The 15551-nt window shown below is 45.1% G+C and overlaps 1 protein-coding gene across 4 annotated transcripts in view; it reads right to left on the bottom strand.

Moving 5' to 3' along the window:
- The window catches only part of MPPED1 (metallophosphoesterase domain containing 1), a 47734-nt gene extending 35775 nt beyond the window's left edge, over window positions 1-11959 (bottom strand). Inside the window, exon 1 of one of the 4 annotated variants that reach the window (XM_069952552.1) lies at window positions 11915-11959. The gene's annotated coding sequence lies outside the window, so the exon portion shown is untranslated. Of the gene's footprint in view, window positions 1-1301; window positions 1383-10165; window positions 10380-11455; window positions 11537-11914 lie in introns of those variants that run through there. The other 3 variants (XM_069952537.1, XM_069952543.1, XM_069952528.1) reach the window with 3 other exon arrangements.
- Between the last annotated feature and the right edge of the window lie 3592 nt (window positions 11960-15551).

Below are 15551 nucleotides of genomic sequence, written 5' to 3'. Positions count from 1 at the left end.
GAACAGTAAATGAAGGGAAAAACCTGGAGAATTCTGCCTGTTTTACACTTTTTCCTGGATACTGGCGTCGTCTGACCTGTGCAGTTTCCCCCCTGATTATGCGGTGGCGGGCGTTTTGTTCGGCGCGGCAGAGCAAACACCCCCCCCCCGACCTCATTAACTGCGGCATATGTTTCGGTTAGTGAGATTTTAATAGCTGGATGTCACGGCATGATGATATTTATGGCTGGAAATCCTTGCTCGCACACGCACTCTCATCACACTCACTTTTCAATTATAGATCAGCCGCCTCCCTGACAACATCAGCCGAGCACTCGCCGGCCTCTGTCAGCGAGGAGCGTCCTCCGAGCGCCTTCGCCTTTTCACTTTGACAAGACTTAAATTACTCACAATTAATCAAGATGATTGTGAAAAGCGCTGTAAACATGACAGTCACTGTTATACGGGAAACATACAACACATATCCTCTAATAGTGACCTCCAGAGATCAGCTGTAAACTGTTTGGCAACTTAACAACAGGTGGTTAGTTTACCTACAGCACCTCCGGAGGGAAGATGGAGTATTACAGGGTTCTTAGTGAAATCAGTGTATTTGCTCCAGAGCAGGGCTGGACTGGCCATCTGGAATATAGGGCAATTGCCCTATAACCCGTTACTCTCTGTGGGCTGGTCCCATCTTCGTCCTGGCTCGTTGACTCCCTTCCCTACTGTAGAAGGAAGGTGTGATTGGCCCTCAGAAGGTCAATGTTGGACTGTCCATCACTCCAGGGCCATCCCAGGAAACCAGGACACCAAAAGCACCCCACAGCAAGTGGGCCTGTGTGCTTGGAAATGCCAGAGCCAAGTTTCAGTCCCAGTCCGGCCCTGCTCCAGAGATAGAAACCCTCTTTGCCCTAATGTAGGTTCCTTATAGATTGGAAAGATAACGTCTTCTCTGTTTCTTTAGCCCCAACAAAGGAAAATGAAAGAACATACAAATTAAAGGGGTTATCCAGGTTTGGAAACAGATTGGTGACTTTTTTCTAGAAGCAGTGCCACTTTTGCCTTCAGTTTGGGTGCGGTATTGCAGCTCCGCTTTATTGAAAAGAATGGAGCTGTGTTGTAACACCGCATACAGCCTGAGGGCAGGGGTGGCGCTGTTTTTGACAGATTCTAAATAATCTCTTTATTACATTGTGTAATGCAGGACAGGTCCTCCAGAGCAAGGGGACGCTCTGTAATCCTGAAAACAGGACCAACCATGAGCTCCGTTTTATTAACATTTGTTCTAAAATGGACAATTCCTTTGAATCTCAGGTCACCTCCATCACTATCAGTGGGCCGAGTAGACCCGGGACATCCATCACTATCACCAGAATCACTATGGGGGAGATTTATCAAACATGGTGTGAGGTGAAACTGGCTCAGTTGCCCCTAGCAACCAATCAGATTCCACCTTACATTTTCCAAAGAGTCTGTGAGGAATGAAAGGTGAAATCTGATTGGTTGCTAGTGGCAACTGGGCCTGTTTCACTTTACACCATTTTTGTTAAATCTTCCCCAATATGTTTTATCCTTTGTTCTTTCTGTTGTTATCTCCCCCCCCCCCCCACTCCCTCAGTATAACAATATAAATGCCGGTGACAATTAACCCCTTGTCGTCCTCCTGTCTGGCCAAACATCACCAGTATATTGAGAAACAATTGTCAATCCCGACGTCTACATTTCTCTTTAGGGAGTAATACAGAGTCTAGTAATAGTTCTGCCACTGGCGGAACTACCGCCGTAGCAGCCATAGCGGCTGCTACGGGGCCCCGCCGCATCAGGGGGCCCGTGACGCGGGTCCCGTGCTCCTCCTGACCCGGCGACTCCTTTCCCCAACCATAGGGAAAAGGAGTCACTGGGCCAGGAGGAGCACAGGACCAACCGACAGGGCTCCTGTCAGTCCCCCGTCTGATGCGCGGCTGCCGGGGGTGTCGCGTCCTATCCCCGGCAGCACGCGTATCATAGAGCTCTCTGTGTGCCGGAAGTCGCGGCCGCAGCACAAGCCCACAGAGAGCTCTATGATACGCGCGCTGTCGAGGATAGGACGCGACACCCCCGGCAGCCGCGCATCAGACGGGGGACTGACAGGAAAAAGGCTCGACGGGGGAGCACGTTGTAGGGTACAAACCCACTTGACGTATTTGCTGCGTGAATCAGTCTTAAAAATAAGCAGGCAAAACACAGGTTGGCTTTATACGATTGTTCTGCGTTAAAATACGCAATTGCGTATTTTTGAAGCGTGAAGCTTGTTGTTAGCAAAGCATCAGTTGTTAACAACCTGTGCGAAAAACGCATGTAGCTTCACGCTTCAAAAATACGCAATTGCGTATTTTAACGCAGAACAATCGTATAAAGCCAACCTGCGTTTTGCCTGCTTAATTTTAAGACTGAGGGGGATGGGGAGAAGAGGGCATCTATAAGGAAGGGGGGGATAGGAGGGCATCTATAAGGAAGGGGGGGAGAGGAGGGCATCTATAAGGAAGGGGGGGAGAGGAGGGCATCTATAAGGAAGGGGGGGAGAGGGGGGCATCTATAAGGAAGGGGGGGAGAGGGAGACATCTATAAGGAAGGGGGGGAGAGGGAGACATCTATAAGGAAGGGGGGGAGAGGAGGGCATCTGTAAGGAAGGGGGGGGGAGAGGAGGGCATCTATAAGGAAGGGGGGGAGAGGAGGGCATCTATAAGGAAGGGGGGGAGAGGAGGGCATCTATAAGGAAGGGGGGGAGAGGAGGGCATCTATAAGGAAGGGGGGGAGAGGAGGGCATCTATAAGGAAGGGGGGGAGAGGAGGGCATCTATAAGGAAGGGGGGGAGAAGAGGCATCTATAAGGAAGGGGGGGAGAGGAGGGCATCTATAAGGAAGGGGGAGAGGAGGGCATCTATAAGGAAGGGGGGGATAGGAGAGCATCTATAAGGAAGGGGGGAGAGGAGGGCATCTATAAGGAAGGGGGGGAGAGGAGGGCATTTATAAGGAAGGGGGGGAGAGGGAGACATCTATAAGGGAGGGGGGAGAGGAGGGCATCTATAAGGAAGGGGGGGAGAGGAGGGCATCTATAAGGAAGGGGGGATAGGAGGGCATCTATAAGGAAGGGGGGGGATAGGAGGGCATCTATAAGGAAGGGGGGAGAGGAGGGCATCTATAAGGAAGGGGGGGAGAGGAGGGCATCTATAAGGAAGGGGGGTAGAGGAGGGCATCTATAAGGAAGGGGGGGAGAGGAGGGCATCTATAAGGAAGGGGGGGAGAGGAGGGCATCTATAAGGAAGGGGGGGAGAAGAGGCATCTATAAGGAAGGGGGGGAGAGGAGGGCATCTATAAGGAAGGGGGAGAGGAGGGCATCTATAAGGAAGGGGGGGATAGGAGGGCATCTATAAGGAAGGGGGGAGAGGAGGGCATCTATAAGGAAGGGGGGGAGAGGAGGGCATTTATAAGGAAGGGGGGGAGAGGGAGACATCTATAAGGGAGGGGGGAGAGGAGGGCATCTATAAGGAAGGGGGGGAGAGGAGGGCATCTATAAGGAAGGGGGGATAGGAGGGCATCTATAAGGAAGGGGGGGGATAGGAGGGCATCTATAAGGAAGGGGGGAGAGGAGGGCATCTATAAGGAAGGGGGGGAGAGGAGGGCATCTATAAGGAAGGGGGGGAGAGGGCCATCTACAAGGGAGGGGGGAGAGGAGGGCATCTATAAGGAAGGGGGGGAGAGGAGGGCATCTATAAGGAAGGGGGGAGAGGGAGACATCTATAAGGGAGGGGGGAGAGGAGGGCATCTATAAGGAAGGGGGGGAGAGGAGGGCATCTATAAGGAAGGGGGGGAGAGGGAGACATCTATAAGGGAGGGGGGAGAGGAGGGCATCTATAAGGAAGGGGGGGAGAGGAGGGCATCTATAAGGAAGGGGGGAGAGGAGGACATCTATAAGGAAGGGGGGGATAGGAGGGCATCTATAAGGAAGGGGGGAGAGGAGGGCATCTATAAGGAAGGGGGGGAGAGGAGGGCATCTATAAGGAAGGGGGGGAGAGGAGGGCATCTATAAGGAAGGGGGGGAGAGGGCCATCTATAAGGAAGGGGGGGGGGAGAGGGGGACATCTATAAGGGAGGGAGAAGGGGGCATCTATAAGGGAGGGGGGAGAGGAGGACATCTATAAGGGAGGGGGGAGAGGGGGACATCTATAAGGAAGGGGGAGAGGGGGCCATCTATAAGGGGACAACATAGGGGAGAGGAGCACAACATAGGGGAGAGGGATATTATAAAGGGACAACATTGGGGGAGAGGGGAACATCTATAAAGGGACAACATAGGAGGGGCCATCTATAGGGGGGGCAACATAGGGGACCATTTATTAGGGGACAACATGGGGGGCATCTATAAGGGGGACAGCATGGGGGGCTTCTATAAGGGGGGCAACATAAGGGGGCTATTTATAAGGAGGGGCGACAGAGAGGGGGACCATATAATAAAATGGGATCACATAGAGTCAGCCTTCCCACTAAATGAGGGTGTAAAGGGGCCAATGCAGATGTGCAGTATAGAGAGATGAGGATGGTGCCAGAGTGAGGAGACTAATATGTTTTTCTGGCAGATTCTGTGGATTTGTGGCTCGGAGAAGGAGATGGAGAAGAAAATGAAAAGGGAAGAACTCCGATCAGAGAAGACGTCCCCTGTAAGTCACCTGATATAACTGTACTGTAATTTATATGGTGTACAGGACCTGTGTAGAGCTGAGTGTGTTGATGGCGTAGTGGTCGATCGAGAGAGGGGGCGGGCGGGGCGGGCCCCAATCAAAAGTTTGCTATGGGGCCCAGCCATTTCTAGTTACGCCCCTGAGTTCTGCCAAGTGGTTGACCTACCCCCCCATACTGCCAATACTGACCAGTCTGCCCCAGCGTGATACTGTCCTATAGAAACAGAATACATGTCATAAAGGAAGCTAAAGGGATACAAATACAACCCTATAGTGTCCAAATAGTATACAGGATCTATAAAGAAAGTGCAAATACTACTGCCATATAGTACCAGGATAATGCCACAATATACCAGCTACAAATACTACTGCCATATAGTACTAGGATAATGCCGCAATATAACAGCTACAAATACTACTGCCATATAGTACCAGGATAATGCCGCAATATAGCAGCTACAAATACTACTGCCATATAGTACCAGGATAATGCCGCAATACACCAGCTACAAATACTACTGCCATATAGTACCAGGATATTGCCGTAATATACCAGCTACAAATATTACTCCCATATAGTACCAGAATATTGCAACAATATAACAGCTACAAATACTACTGCCATATAGTACCAGGATAATGCCGTGATATACCAGCTACAAATACTACTGCCATATAGTACCAGGATAATGCAGCAATATAACAGCTACAAATACTACTGCCATATAGTACCAGGATAATGCCGCAATATACCAGCTACAAATACTACTGCCATATAGTACCAGGGTAATGCTGCGATATACCAGCTACAAATACTACCATATAATATCCAAATATTATACATTATATATGAAGACTCACACAAAGATCCTACATAACACTGCCATATACTGCTAAGATAATGCTACAACATATAGTATCCAACTAATGTACAGTATCTATTAACACCCCCAAAAGGATCCTACATAATACTGCCATATAGTTCCAGGATAATGCTATAATATGCAAGCTACAAATACAATCCTATAGTGTCCAAATAATATCCGGTATCTACTAGTACTGCCATAAAGAGGCTACATAACACTGCCATATAGTGCTAGAATAATGCTGTAACATACAAGCTACATATACTAACATATAGTATTCAAATGTACAGTATAATACTGTTAATACCCCCAAAGGAGCCCAACATAATAGAGCCTTATAGTGCCAGGATAATGATGTAATATACAAGCTACAAATACAACCCTATAGTATCCAAATAATAATTGGTATCTATGTATCTATTTTTTACTCATATTATACTGCTATATAGTGCTAGTATAATACAGTAATATAGAACCTACATAATACTGCTATATAGTGCTAGTATAATACAGTAATATAGAACCTACATAATACTGCCATATTGTGCCAGGATAATACAGTAATATAGAACCTACATAATACTGCCATATAGTGCCCGGATAATACAGTAATATAGAACCTACATAATACTGCCATATAGTGCCAGTATAATACAGTAATATAGAGCCTACATAATACTGCCATATAGTACCAGTATAATACAGTAATATAGAACCTACATAATATTGCCATATAGTGCCAGTATAATACAGTAATATAGAACCTACATAATACTGCCATATAGTGCCAGTATAATACAGTAATATAGAACCTACATAATACTACCATATAGTGCCAGTATAATACAGTAATATAGAACCTACATAATACTACCGTAGCATATAGCATCCAGCTAACTTACATTATATTAATACTTGCATCAGGATCCTACATAATACTGCCATATAGTGCCAGGATAAAGCAACAATAAACAAGCAACACATAATACAATCATACAAGTATCCAAGAGCCTATGTACCACTGCTATATAGTGCACAATATACAACCTACATATTACAGCCAGTACCCAATAATATACAGTAAATGCTTTTATATAGTGCCAGGATACTTCTGCAATATGTAACCTACATAAAGCTGCCATATAGTGCCTAACTAATATACCAAGTCCAAACAATACTGCATAATACTGCATATACATAATACTACCACCATATAGTGCCAAGATAACACATACATAATACTACCATATAGTGCCAAGATAACACATACATAATACTACCATATAGTGCCATGACAACAAATACATAATACTACCATATAGTGCCAAGATAACACATACATAATACTACCATATAGTGCCAAGATAACACATACATAATACTACCATATAGTGCCAAGATAACACATTCATAATACTACCATGTAGTGCCATGATAACACATTCATAATACCACCATATAGTGCCATGATAACACTTACATAATACTACCATATAGTGTCATGATAACATATACATAATACTACCATATAGTGCCAAGATAACACATTCATAATACTACCATATAGTGTCATGATAACATATACATAATACTACCATATAGTGCCAAGATAACACATTCATAATACTACCATGTAGTGCCATGATAACACATTCATAATACTACCATATAGTGCCATGATAACACTTACATAATACTACCATATAGTGCCAGGATAACATATACATAATACTACCATATAGTGCCATGATAACATATACATAATACTACCATATAGTGTCATGATAACACATACATAATACTACCATATAGTGCCACGATAACATATACATAATACTACCATATAGTGCCAAGATAACACTTAAATAATACTACCATATAGTGCCATGATAACATATACATAATACTACCATGTAGTGCCATGATAACATATACATAATACTACCATATAGTGCCATGATAACATATACATAATACTACCATATAGTGCCAGGATAATATATACATAATACTACCATATAGTGCCATGATAACATATACATAATACTACCATATAGTGCCCAAACAACACGTATATAGTGCCAGGATGATACTGCAATATACAAACTAGGTCATACTACTATAGTGCCCACACAATGTTCATATAAGACCGCCATATAGTGCCAGGACCAGATCTTTTGTACAGAATACTATCACAGTGTCCAAGGACAGTAAAACTTCTGCCCAGCCTTGTCCATTCTTCTCTATGATGCTACATATCCATATCTGCAGTACCACACCCAACCTGAGGACAAGGGTGGCGCTGTGGTTTTTTTTTTTTTTTTGACAATCCCTTTAACTTTCAGTGTTCTAGGAAGCTGAGATACAGGGGGCTGTTTGTTTCCTGACCAACAGCTCCCGTATCTCAGCTTCTGGATATCTGCTGTGGTATATGAAACACTGAATAGTGATACATGCTCAGTCACTCAGCTTTCCGCAGATCCTGACCCCTCTTTAGTGTAATGTAGCCCTGCAGGCTTTTACGCCATTCAGGGTATGTGGAAAGCTGAGTGATGACTCCCATGAGCGCCGTAAGACTTCTTATCCAGCTTTCCTAAGAGCCTGAATGACATCTATAGCAATAGTTTTATTAACTTTTACAGTATCAGTATAATGCTTGTCATCTCCGGCAGCCACCCAGCTTTCCAAAGACCCTGAATGATGGAGATGGGGGTTGTTTATATGGTCTAAGGGCCCAGTGCTCTAATGTTCAGCCCCCTCACTGTGCAGGGTGAAAGCAGAACATCAGAAGACATAGAAGCAGGACCTGCACAGAGAGAGGCAAGGGTGAAGGACCTGATCACATGACCTGCAGGTCCTCTACCTCACAGTGTGGGGAGCAGCCGACAGATAGGAAGAGGGGGAAGACTGAGCTGTAAGTGCTGTGTGTCTGTCAGTAATGTCAGTCAGTGTGTGTGTCAGTAATGTGTGTTTGTGTATGTTAGTGGTGTCTCAAGTGATTGTGCAAAGTGAGTGGATTAGAAAACTGGAACCGTCCTTGCCCGTTCAGGGTCCATAGAAAGCTGAGTGACAACCCCGATAAGCTTCATAGTGATCATCATTTCTTCCCCGGCTTTCCCCAGAGTATGAATGACAGAAATCTGCCGGTTTATGATACTTGCTCTTACATAACAGTGTGACGTTCTATGCCTATCAGGGCCCGGGGAAAGCTGAGTGACAAGGAGCACCATCAGTACCCGTCCCCCCCAGCTTTCTATAGTTCCTGAATGACATAACTCTGCATGTCTATGCTATTGAATCCCACAGAACAGTATAATGTAACCGGCCTCTCAGGGTCCCCGGAAAGCTGAGTGATAGCCCCTATGAACGCTGCAGTAAGGTTTTTTTATGATTATTGATGCAACGGCACAGTATAGAGTAAGCCGCCGCTCAGGATCCCTGGAAAGCTGAGTGACAGGAGTGACATCCCCTTATATTAACCTTACTGTCCAATACATGGCTCATAACTGTATCCTGGTTTGTGTCACTCAGGGTCTATGGAAAGCTGAGTGATATATATATATATATATATTGTGTCAATAATCAGTATATATATTCAGTGTTACATGCCACTCAGGCTCTATGGAAAGCAGGGTGACTGTGACAACCCCCAGGGAATAATCAGTATATGTATGTAAAGTTACATGCCGCTCAGGCTCCTTGGAAAGTTGGGTGACTGACAATAATCAGTATATATTCAGTGTTGGATGCCACTCAGACTCCTTGGAAAGCTGGGTCATTGGGACAATAATCAGTGTGTATATATATATATATATCTATCAGTGTTAGATGCCACTCAGGCTCCCTGAAAAGCTGGGTAACCGGGACAATAATCAGTATATATATATCTATCGGAGTTACATGCCACTCAGACTCCTTGGAAAGCTGGGTGACTGGGACAATAATCAGTATACATATCTCTCTCTCTCAGTGTTAGATGCCACTCAGACTCCTTGGAAAGCTGGGTGACTGTGACAACCCCCAGGGAATAATCAGTATATATATATATATATATATATTCAGTGTTGGATGCCACTCAGTCTCCTTGGAAAGCTGGGTCACTGGGACAATAATCAGTGTGTATGAATATATATATATCGGAGTTACATGCCACTCAGACTCCTTGGAAAGCTGGGTGACTGGGACAATAATCAGTATACATATCTCTCTCAGAGTTAGATGCCACTCAGACTCCTTGGAAAGCTGGGTGACTTCCCTCCTCCTAGCTATAATGCCACCTCCGTGCAGTCACGTCTTTAGGAGAAGCAATGGCAGCTGGCATCTCTCCTGGCAGCCGCCGCTCTGTGCCAGCCCGGAGACAATAACTCCAGGCAGGGAAGTTAGCGGCTGCCATCACACGCGGCTGGGACTTATTGTCCGCCTCTCGCACTTTGCCCCGGGTCACCTAATCTGTCATTTTGCAGCGTTTTGCTTTGTGGCATCGGACCCGCTGACCCTCTCCCCGTGGCAGGGATGATGATGACGATGGGTTACGGACATGCTGGAATGGTTCCCCCCCCCCCCCAGGGTATAAGAAGTGACGGGACCCCCGGGCACTGACCTCCGCACAATGACGGATCACACGAGCTTTTGTCCTGGAGAGGAGAGAGCGGCTGCCGGGGTCCTGGCTGACAGACGCCGCTGCGAGCTCCGCTATGTGCGAGCTGGAGGAGCTGCTGGATGTCTGGATACGGGGGGTGTAGACGCCTGCGATGATTGACACCGGTCCCTGCGCACCCCAGATATATGAGCACAATGGCACCTACAGATGGTAACACCCACCCCCCCCCCCCCCCCGCCGCCGGCTATACAGGGGGTATAGGAAACATCGCACAGCAGAGATGGAGCCGACATCAAACACTTTACAGCCAAGACCTGCAACCCAGCCAGAGAGTTCAAATCACCAACTCAGCTCTGCTGGAATGAAAAGTTTTCATCACATCTATATTACAGGTCCTGCCACATGACCAACTCAGCTCTGCTATATTGCTGCTTGAATGGAAACGCGTCATCGCATCCCTATAGAACTAACTCAGCTCTGCTATATTGCTGCTTGAATGGCAACACCTCATCGCATCCCTATAGAACTAACTCAGCTCTGCTATATTGCTGCTTGAATGGAAACGCCTCATCGCATCCCTATAAAACCAACTCAGCTCTGCTATATTGCTGCTTGAATGGAAACGCCTCATCGCATCCCTATATGACTAACTCAGCTCTGCTATATTGATGCTCGAATGGCAACGCCTCATCGCATCCCTATATGACTAACTCAGCTCTACTACATCCGTGCTTGAATTAAAATGTTTCAGCGCTTATGTTATGGCCAACTCAGCTCTGCTATACTGTAGCGTGCATAAAAAGGTTTCATCATATCGCTTATACACCTAAGAACCAGCGCAGCTCTGCTACATCCATGCTTGGGTGCAAACATTTACTTATATGACTATATAATGAGTTTTGCCAAATAACCATCTCAGCTCTGCTACATTACGTCTGCATCTCTTACGATGAGTCCTCCCAAATGACCGACCCAGCTCTGCTATATCCGTGCTTGAATGAAAACTTTGAATCACACGACTATATAACAAGTTCTGCCAAACTACCAACTCAGCTCTGCTACATTATGTCTGCATCCCTCACAATGAGTTCTGCTAAATGACCCACTCAACTCTGCTACGTCTACATTATGTACAATCAGTTGTATCCCGGCTCTGCTATCATATCACTATAATACGAGTTGTGCCAAACTACTAACTCAGCTCTACTATATCCAGATTTGAATAAAAGAATTTAAAAAAAAAAACCTATATTAGGGCTGTGTCAGCTCTGCTATATCTGCTTCACTCACACATTGAGCTCTGCTACATCTGCAAAGATCAACTCGGCTCTGCTACATCTGTCTCTATGTTTCCTCACATCATTGTCACAATGGGGGAGATTTATCAAGCATGGTGTAAAGTGAAACAGGCCCCGTTGCCCCTAGCAACCAATCAGATTCCACCTTTCATTTCCCAAAGAGCCTGTGAGGGATGAAAGGTGGAATCTGATTGGTTGCTAGGGGCAACTGGGCCGGTTTCACTTTACACCATGAGTATCAGCTGCTGCTCCCAGTTATCCGCCATTGTCTTCAATGGAATGATAGAAAAGCGGCTTCTGCATGAGATTCTAAAATTGAAGGAAACAGCGCCAGTTTTGTGAATAGGTTGTGTCTGGTATTGCAGCTCTACCCTAAGTGAATGTCTGCAATACCAGACCTGACCTGTGCCTGATGTGGCACATTTTATCATATAGCAGCTGACCAGTTTACCCCTGACATCCTGTCCTCTGCCTGGCCCTGGGGTTTATCCAGTAGTCACCATGCCCAGGACAGATTGCCAGTGTATGATGGTGACCACAGCATAATAGGGGGCACTGCTGAGAGGACAGGTTTACAAAAAATCCCTCAGCAATATATTGAAAGACGTATATATATTTGCTGCCCTCTTCTGTCCAAGCATGGAAATGCACCTTAAAATAGAAGAACAAGCTGTATATCGCCATCATCCTCTGTGGTGCTGTATACAGACAGACAGTCTGAACCCTTAAGGGAGTTATGCAGGATTAAAAAAATATGGCTGCTTCCTTCCAGAAAGGCACCACCCCTGTCCTCAGTTTGTGTGCGGTATTGCAACTCAGTTTTATCAAAGTTAATGGAGCACAGTTGTAATACCGCACACAACCTGAGGACAGTGGTGGCGCTGTTTTTGGAAGAAAGCAGCTATGAAATTTGCAGTAGATCCACATAATCATCTTGACAATCCCTATTTGTTAGACAAGTCCCCCGACCATACAGTGAGACCCCCAGCGATCTGTAGGGAAGTGTTAAATTTCCCTTACAGCACCACCACAGGTGAAACAAGGCATTACACAGTGTCCACTGAAATCAATAAGCTGTCTGTGTAATATATGGACATGCTGGGTCCTCCAGAGTGAGAGACGCTCTTTGTTCCTCTAAAATCGCTACATAGAATTAAACAGCTTTTAGGTCGGTAAATGTTCACCTGTTTCATAGTTAAAGGGTTAAATCTTTTTCTTTCAAATCAACTGGTTTCAGAAAGTTATATAGATTTGTAATTTACTTCTAATTAAAAATCTTTAGTCTTCCAGTACTTATCAGCTGCTGCATTTCCTGCAGGAAGTGGCGTATTCTTTCCAGTCTGACACAGTGCTCTGTGCTGCCACCACTGTCCGTGACAGGAACTGTCCAGAGCAGGAGAGGTTTTCTATGGGGATTTGCTACTGCTCTTAACGGTTCCTGACATGGACAGAGGTGGCAGCAGAGAGCACTGCATCAGACTGGAAAGAATAAACCACTTCCTGCAGGACATACAGCAGCTGATAAGTACTGGAAGACTGGAGATTTTTAAATAGAAGTAAATTACTAGTCTATATAACTTTCTGACACCAGTTGATTTGAAAGAAAACAATTTTCACCGGAGTACCCCTTTATATTGGTTTCTGAAAAAGCTAGGACAAGATTTAAAAAGAAGGTAAGAGAAGAGACTTATACGTATTATGCGGACTTTCCGGTTCCCAACCAGCATCATGGGAGATGAAAGTGGCGGCGCCCCCCGCAGCCCAGACAAGAACAGACAGAACCTTAGTTTACTAAACAGCAAATGATCCAAGCGGCTTTAGGTTGAAAAGCCCAGACGTCTCGGGAGAGCCGCTCATCATCAGGAGAGCCGGATGCCTTATCAGACGCTTCACACCGCCATTGATCAGATTCCAAATCAAACCATTGTTTTCCTCTGGGATTGTGGGTATTTAGGGCTGGATGTAACGGGATTAGAGGAGGCTTAAGGTTCGGCTTATTAAGATGGGAGGGCCCGGAGATTTTTAACCCATCATCATCATCTTCAATGGAGAGAGAGGTACGACCAACGCTAACCAACAAAAACAGACGTGAATTTGATCAGCTCAATGCTTCCTCTACTCTAGACTACAACTCCCATCATGACCTAAAAGCCACAGGTGGTCAGGGCATGATGGGAGTTGTAGTTTTGCAATCGATATAGCTTGGAGGACATTGCTTCAGAGCTCATCCAGTCCAAGCTTAAAGGGATGCCCCCCACCGTAAACATTTAAAGGGAACCCAAATTATTTTTTAAAATCCAATCCATAAGCACCATGTTATAGAGCAGGAGAAGCTGAATGGATTGATATATAGTTTTGTGGGAAAAGCATCAGTAGAACTTGTAATTTATTCATATAAATCTTCAGGGAAGGCTGTCAATCAGTGAATAGGACCGCCCCCTTGACTACTAATAGAAGTAAATGAGTAAATTACTAGTTCTACTGAATATTTTCCCAGAACATTATATATCAATCTGCTCAGCTCCTCCTACTTTATACCATGGTGCCCAAAGATTAGACTCAGTTTTTAACAGTTAGCGTTCCCTTTAAGGCAATTTTACCTGATAAGGTATAAATGACTGATAAAGCTGGGTCACACCTTTGAGACATACTCTTCTCTCTAGAAAAAGGACAACCCCCAACCTCCAGTCACTCCTTGTGAGGTAAATGGAGAGGTGTCTGCACACATCTATTTGGCTCCAGACCCCTTAAAGGGATTATCCAGTGCTATAAAAACATTGCCACTTTCTTCCAGAGACAGCACCTCTCGTCTCCAGGTTGGGTGCAGGTTTTGTAACTCAGTTCCATTGAAGTGAATGGAGCTTAAAGTGACTACCACAGGCCCAGGCTGAAGCACTAGAGGCGGGCAGACCCACCCTTAGTGGGAGGAAACACTAGCCCCTCTATGATAGGGTTCTATTGATTCTAATGGAGTCACGTCATGGAGGGGCTGGAGTTTCTTCCCACTAAGGGTGGGTCGTCCCGTCTCCAGTGTTTCAGCCTGGGCCTGGTGGTACAGTCACTTTAATAACAAACCACACCTGAACTGGAGGCAAGAGTGGTGCTGTCCCTGGAAGAAAGTGGCCATGTTTTTGTAGCGCTGGATAACCCCTTTAAACATGTAGTCAAGGCCTAAAAGAAAACCTTCTTCCAAAAACAGCACCATACTCGGCCATGGGTGTTTGTGGTATTACAGCGCAGCATCACTGAAGTAAATGGGAGCCAAACTGCAATACCAAACTCAACCTGTAGGCAGACATGGCGCTATTTTTGGCGGAGCTTCCATCTAAGCCTAACCTTAGGCCTAGAAGGTCACATTAGTCAATGCACACAGTGTAGCCAAGCTGCAATACCACATTTAACCTGTAGGCAAGTGTGGCACTATTCAAACCATGGACAGCCTCTAATTCTATAAATCAAGATCTTTGCTTGCTGTCAGTGAACAGGAACACGATTGAATGCCCACCTAGGCCCTAACCTTAAACCTGGAAGGTCACACAATCCATACATAAATCAGTAAAATTAAAGTCATTTTTTTTATTATTACATTCTTGGCAATTTCGATGCAAACTTGTTTATGGTACAACGAGACTGGCATTTTGTCTACGAGTATAATACAGAGTTTTAGTTATAAGCCGTAAGCAAGAAGTGTGATGTTTTACATATATATTTGACCTTTTCAAGGAATATCAAAGGTTTAAATATTACAACTAAGACAACATATGTACACTTTATGGATGTATATTACAAGACATTTCTGGAGTGGTGAATTCACTTTTACAACATGGCAAATTTTGTAGATAATTTGTAGATTTCAATTAAAAAAAATAAAAAATAAAAAAAACTTTAAATTGTATAATGTTGTGTTAGGTTTGGCTATCCGGTATGGCAGGGGCTATAATATGGCTGTCACTCTAAAACTACAGATCCCTGCATGCCAGCTGTTAGAGCTTACTGAGAGTTGTAGTTCTACAATAGGTTGGAAACCACTGCTCTAATAGAGGGGAGGAGCTTAATCTTAAAAGGGTTGTATAGTATCCAGTATTGTA

This window comes from Dendropsophus ebraccatus, chromosome 1 (assembly GCF_027789765.1).
Source record: "Dendropsophus ebraccatus isolate aDenEbr1 chromosome 1, aDenEbr1.pat, whole genome shotgun sequence".
NCBI lineage: Eukaryota > Metazoa > Chordata > Amphibia > Anura > Hylidae > Dendropsophus > Dendropsophus ebraccatus.
Note: the sequence above shows the minus strand (reverse complement) of the source record. Positions and strands in the feature narration are given on the sequence as shown.